Below are 6,907 nucleotides of genomic sequence, written 5' to 3'. Positions count from 1 at the left end.
TCTGGTTTTTGAAACAGAAGCTTCTGAATTCATAATACCAGATGATCAGAAAGAAAATTCAAAACAAAATCCAGAGCCTCTTGGATTTCTCAGGCAACAGGGAGGGACTTTCATGTGCCGAGGAAGAGGCTGTGTTAGCCAATGTCAGGCGAGATCAGAGATGGTGTTCTTTCCTCTGTAGCCTTAACAAAGTAGACACAAAGCTGCACATCTGAAGAACATGGGCCCACATTGGTTTCTTTGCATGGAAAGGTTTGAGTCTTTCGTCATGAAATTGTCTTGCCTAAAACAACCTAAATGGACTTGGAAAACATCCTACTCCATGAAATAGACCAGATACAAAAGGACAAATACTCTCTGAGTGAAAAGGGCAAAGTTCAAGGGACAGGAAGTGGAAGATAGGCTGCAGTTGATTGTTTTTATTGGATTAATGAAAGGTTTATGGTGTAGCAGTGGTAAAGCTTGCCCAGCATTGTTAGTGTACTTAATACCACTGAATTATATGCTTCAAATGACCGGTGGATACTATATTATGTATATCTTATCAGAACAAGCTAAATTAAAGACTAAATCTTTCCTCAAAAAAAAAAAAAAAAAAAAAAAAAAAAACAACTTAACTTCTGAATACAATTCTGTTCCTTAACCACACAAACTTTCTTATTGCCTCCCTCTTCAGATTCAAGTCTTCCAGACTCTTTGTCTAAGCCATTAACACCCTTTTCCTGGGGTGGGGGATGGGGGAGGACAGTAAAGTCCTGTCAAGGAAATTTCTCCATCAAGTGACTTCCAGATCTTCAAATGCTCTTTTCAAAATGGAGCAAACAGGCAGACTCGTCTGACATCCATGGAAGTTGGTCTGTTTCCACACATTGAAACGATGAGAACAGTCTGCAGCTCCCTTTCCTGCCTTTGCTCCTTTTTGGAAGCAGGTGGAATTCTTTGGGCGGTGGGAGGCTGTGACAGTGCTCACGGACCCAAGTATGCACAGGCTCGTCTCTCCAGCCCTTCTAGATTTTCTTCTTTTAAAACTGAGAGCATTTTTCGAAAACATCTGGATACATTTTGCTTACAAACTCTTTTCTTCAAAGTGGATTTTTACCATGTACACAGTGGATCAAGAAGGTACAAATTGGTACTGGGTGGATGGCTCAGTGGTTAAGAGCCCTTACTGTTGTTGCAGAAGACCTAGGTTTTGGTTCTCAGCACCTACTCGATGGCTCGCTACTGCCTATAACTTCAGTGCCAGGGGATGTGACCCCTCTTCTGACCTCTGAGGGCTCCTGCACACTCATGGTGCATATACGCATACTTATTCACACCCACACATGTGGTTCATCTTCTCACCAAGCCCGACTCTACCTGAGGCTCCGTTTCACCATCCCTACCTATACCTTAAAGTCAGGGTTGTTGAGAGATCATGCAATATTCTTTCCTTTCTTTTACGTGTATGGGTGCTTTGCCTGCATGCATATCTGTGCACCACATGTGTGCAGTGCCTGCAGAAGCCAGAAGAGGGTGCCATAAATCCCCTAAACTGGAGTCACAGATGTTAGGAGCTGCCATGGGGGTGCTGGAGAAGGAACCTGGGTCCTCTAGAAGAGCAGCCAGTGCTCTTAACTGCTGACCCATTTCCCCAGCCCCTCATGCAATATTCTGAAGTATTTGTTTGTTTGTTTGTTTGTTTGTTTATTTATTTATTTATGAGAGACTGAAATGAAATTTATGTCTTGGAAGTTTAGTTACTGTGTGAATGAAAGATGGAGCACGTAGTATACTTGAGTAAGCAAACAGATCTATGCCAGGTATCACCAGAACTTCAACGAGGACATTTCCATGCTAGGTCAGGGGCCAACATGAGTGACCTCCATCTCCTGACCACCCACATAGAGCAACAGAAACTTCAAAAATCATCTGCCCTCTCTGAGGTATCCAAGTTGTATATATATTTGTTCCTTTTTCAATTTTATGGATAAGGCAAGTAATAGTCTTTGTGCTTTGTCAGAAAAGTTGATGAAGTTTACCTCTTCCGAAGCTGGAGAGAATAGCAAACAAATTACGCTGTCACTCTCCCTGGAGTACATCGAGTGCTGTCACACCGAGCAAACATTTCTTCTCTTGGGGACACGGCACTTGATGACTTGTGCAGGCGGAAGGAGCCAGAGGAAAGAATAACATGGTGAGTTTGGAGCCACGTGTGACTGGAAACACAAGTAGAAGCAAGCTTTTTTTAAGTGCTGCAGTGTTAAGAACTGTAGGAAAACCGATGTGTGGCCACCCCTGTGTCAGCAAGGATGTCGTTCTGAAGTGTTAGTGGGGTGGAGTCGAGTTAGAGGTGGGCATTTGGGGAGGTCCAGATTCTGCACTGCCCTGGGAGGCTGCTGTGTGAGGATTTGAGATGACCCTGACGAGGGCGGGTTGGACTGAGAAGTCTCGACAAAGTCAGAGTAGACAGGAATGGAGCCACAGAAACGCGCTCTTTTCTCCTCAACTCCTTGCAGCTGCTACACATGTCTGCTCACAGAACCCAGGACCGCGTCACTTGTCAAGACAGGGCAGAAGGACAGAACCAGCCGGCTGGAAGCCAAACCCAGGGCTTGGAAGTTGTCGCTAAGATGGCGACCGGCTGTTGGAAGTAAACAAATCAGCTCATTTGGAGAGAGGAGTCTTATGATCCGACACGACAGGTATAAAATGCTGAGAGAAGGAATTTCTTCGCTCTGAGAACAAGTAGGACAGTTTGCCTCCCAGGCCCACTGCTTCTCAGGGTTATAACCCTGTCTCCCCACTGTGGTCACTGGCAGGGGAGGGTGGTACAGCTCTCCCCTTGTCCTCCGTAAAGTTGTCCTGGACTCAGGCTGGCATCTTGTTGGACAGTCACCTCAGACTCCATCACAAGAGGCATATGGGGCATAGTTCGCAGAGCTGGGTTCTCTTGTGGTCAAGAGGGATTCAAAAGAGCCGGAGGGGTGGCCACGTCAAGGCCTGGCTTGTGCAGGGGACCTTCCCTCACCAGGAACCATGGGAGGCCTGACCCTGGTACAAGGCCACATGGAAAAGCTGGCCAAACACCCTGCCATTGGCAGAGTACAGGAAGCGGTTTGCACTGTGGTCACACCGCCCATGTGTTACACAATATGATACCAGGGGGGAGAAGTGCTTTTCTTCCTCTTCCAAATTAAAATAGCCTTTCCTTAACAAATTAATTTTTCAAAAATTGTTTTTTTTTTTTTTTTTTCCCAAGTATGAAGAGTGATCTAGAGAAACTTGCCTGTTGGCTGATGAAATAAACGACTTATGAAGGTTGGGAGAAGAAATGGCCGGGCTGACATTTCTTTCCCTCAGTGCCGGGGGAACACAGAGACAGACAGCTTGTTCACTGGTCAAGAGCATGTGGCTTGCTGGTCAGGGGACAGGCCAGGGAGTCAGAAAGTCTGGGTTGTATTCCCAGCTTTGGCACTGACTCATTGGGTGACCCTGACCAGTGACTGTACCCTCAATGCCCGGATCCAGAAAACAGGGATATAATGACAACCCCCAGAAAGGAATGTTTGAGCAGTTTCTAGGCATATGAGGCTCGATACTTTGAGGTCTCAGGCAAGTGAAGATGGTAAGAATTCCAAGATGAATTTTCTTACTCAGGGAAGCATGGCTGAGAGCTTTTGATAACCCCCTAGCCCTAGGACTGTTAGCGCCAACCTTTGATATATTGTTTAAAAACTCTCACATCTCTGAAGCCACTTTGTCACCTTCCAAAATTTCATACTGTTGGATCCTTTGAGTTTACTTGAAAACAATTTAAAATTAAATTCCATGGCAGTGACTCATCCCCTGCCAGCCAGTAAATATTAAGGTGAAAACCTCTTGTGACATTTAACACAATGGCTTCTCTGAGGGCTTGCATTAGATATTTTAAAGACGTATAATTTGATATGTTGTCTCTTGTAAAAACCTGAAGGAGCCAAAATGCAGACATTTTTCAGCTGGAAAAGAAATAGTTTGAATTTGAGACAAGAACATTTGTCTTTTGCCAGATCTGACCTTCTATTCGCCCTACTGTCATTGTGTGTGTGTGTGTGTGTGTGTGTGTGTGTGTGTGTGTGTGTGTAAAGATATGGATGATGCCATAAAAACAATAACTAAGCTGCTGAGTTGGCTTATCAGGCTCCTGGCACTGAGCCTGACAGTCTGAGTTCAATTACCAGGACTCATATGGTGGAAGGAGAGAACTGACTTCCTCCAAATTGTCCTTTGACCTCCGTATGATGGGCACCACAGCTTGTCCCCATCCCATAGGCATCACTCCTGCACACCCCCTCCCCCACCATAAATAAAACGCAATACTAAAAAGTAAAAAAACAAAACCACAGCTAACAGAGCAAAAGTCAGGAATGGAATTCTGATCCTGGCACATCCACCCTAGTGAGTAAGAGCTTTTGGCTATGCCAATCAGTTTTTGTATCTGAAGGGGATCTCACCTTTTTTTCCTGTCTCCTATATATCTGGCTATCTTCGGTCTCTATCATCTATCTACAAATCCTTCCAGTCATTTTCACGTGGGAGAGTCTGTGGGTGAAGCTGGGAGACAGAGCTGGGACGGATTTCCAGCCAAGCCGTGTGGGTTAGTGTCTACTGCGCTGGGTTGAGGGATGCCTATTTTCGGTTTTGGTCCAGTCATTAAAAAAAAAAAAAAGAAAGAAGAAGAAGGCCTTCAAAGTTCGGCTGAAAGCCATTCCGTGAAGGTCTCTTTGATGTGCCCTCGCTGTGTGCCCATGAACACTATACACAGCCAGTCAACTACGACACTCCATTCCTTAGTCTTTCTTCCTACTTAAGATTTACTGTGTTTTGTCATAGATTCTTTTCTTCATATAAGTAGTTTCATTTGAAGACAACAAAACTGTGATAAAAAGTTTCTATAGTTAAGAGTTACTTTTTCTTGAGTAGAAATAGCTTTTTAAAACTCTGGAAAAAATATATGGCTACTAAAATAATATTATGTAACACGTAAAGTATAAGGAATGCTTCATCTGTGATCCTAGATACCAAGTAGAGCTATATATTCATGATTACTTTGAGCATTTTGGCATGTTTCTATGGACGTTTATTCTATATGTACATTTCCTTAGACATCATATCAAACACTATCTTTTGGAAAGGGGTACCTTCATTTAAAAATGGATTCCTAGTTTAAGAAGATATATATCCTGAAGCACACATATTATGAATGCACACACCCACCTTACTATGTAATGATCTAGATTCTTATAATTTTCAGCTGTTACACTTTATTCCAAATTCATGAAAGCAACACTCATTTTGTTGTTGTTGGACATTAAGTTTTCTGGGTCCTTTTATAAATAGCAACATATCGAATATCTCTGTATATGAAAATATTCCATAAAGTTGAACACTTTAGTTGTATATACACTAACATTTTTAATATTGGTATCAGCTATATTAGGCAAAACGAAGATAGTGAGAAGTTTTGGTTCGTTCTAAAAACAAAGGAGTACACCTCTTGTACTTGTTCATGGGCTTTTAAATGCATGGTCTTTGTTGAAGAGGCCTCAGACTGAGTAGTATGAAAGGAATAATAATCAACCAAAGAAAAATGGCCAGATGGTCATGTGATTGGCTCCCTAGATGGAGTAGTGGCTATGATCCACAACAATTGAATTAATTAGTTGATTTTATTTATTTGCTCATTTAATTATATTTTTCAACTTTTATTAATTTATTTTTTTGGAGTCAGAATCTTGCTATGTAGCCCAGGCTGGGTTGCAATTCACTATATAGTCAGGCTGGTCTTGAAATCTCAATCCTCCTGCCTCAGCTTTTTGAAAGAATATACCCTGTTTATTCATATTCAGAGAGAATTATTCTTTTCTTCCTTCCATTCTAAGTTTTTGGAACATTCACATGGTACTTATTTTGAAATAATGTTAAGGCATAGGTAAAAGTAGGACAAAATTGACATAGTAGTAAAATGGCTAACCCGGAAGCAATCATAGCACAGCCTAATGTTAATTTGCTGTGGACCCAAGAAAGACTTGCCCCTGAAGGGTGAAATTAAGTTGTTCAAGACCATTGCTTTGATTTTACTCAACCAGTTAAGGAAGGAGTCCTATTATTTTTGCAGAATGAATTGATCTGTTGCATTGCACAGTGCTGGCCTGTCACTCACGGTGACAGCACAGAGTGGCCCTTTGATCTCCAGAAAGTTGCAGCAGCAGACAGGAATCACTATATGAGAGCGTGCCTGTCTCAGGCTCTGGGGCAGACAGTGTAGCGCATAAGGAGAACTAACCCTGGGACAAGCAGGAGCAAAACCTGCACAGAGTCATTCTTCTGCATAATAAAAAGAACAGAGAGACGAAGACAACGGCTTCTCATTTCTAAAAAACCTGCTGTCATTTCCTCAAGATTCCGCATCCCTTCAGAAACGAGAAACGTAGACCAAGAGAATCTGATTCAGCTTGACTGTGGGATTCTTTTAATAAAGGAAGGCTGCACAAGCATTAATGAATAGCCACCCCCACCCCCAAATAACCACCTTTCATTCTTTATGGAAGAAAGAGAAGAGACGAGAGATAGAGCCCATGAGGCTGCCTTGTGACTGTAACATGTCGTACCTCTGCTACCTATTTTCACGTTTAATGAAAAGCTGAAGAGACCATGGCTCATTGGAGACAATTGTTTATGATGGAAACCTGATTATAAATGGAATTAGCCTTAGGCTGCTCCAGCACAGCATTACTATAAGAACTATCCTGGTAATTGTTGCTTCCCATCTGTACTCCATCTCCTTCTACCTCTCCCCACACCAGGACACAGGTTCACAGAGAGCTTACGTTATGGCCGGAAGTCTTGTATTGCTAGGAAAAGACAACACTCTCCCATTGAGCTG

At 42.7% G+C, this 6,907-nt stretch overlaps 1 long non-coding RNA gene across 1 annotated transcript; it reads left to right on the top strand.

Moving 5' to 3' along the window:
- The first annotated feature begins 1,792 nt into the window (after positions 1 to 1,792).
- Positions 1,793 to 2,587, top strand: LOC119087517. The gene is made up of 2 exons (XR_005090982.1): positions 1,793 to 2,176; positions 2,499 to 2,587. It is a non-coding gene; the product is annotated as an uncharacterized LOC119087517 (long non-coding RNA).
- Positions 2,588 to 6,907: the final 4,320 nt, after the last annotated feature.

The sequence above is a fragment of the Peromyscus leucopus genome, chromosome 3, assembly GCF_004664715.2.
Source record: "Peromyscus leucopus breed LL Stock chromosome 3, UCI_PerLeu_2.1, whole genome shotgun sequence".
Lineage (NCBI taxonomy): Eukaryota > Metazoa > Chordata > Mammalia > Rodentia > Cricetidae > Peromyscus > Peromyscus leucopus.
This window is presented reverse-complemented; position numbering and strand designations above follow the sequence as displayed.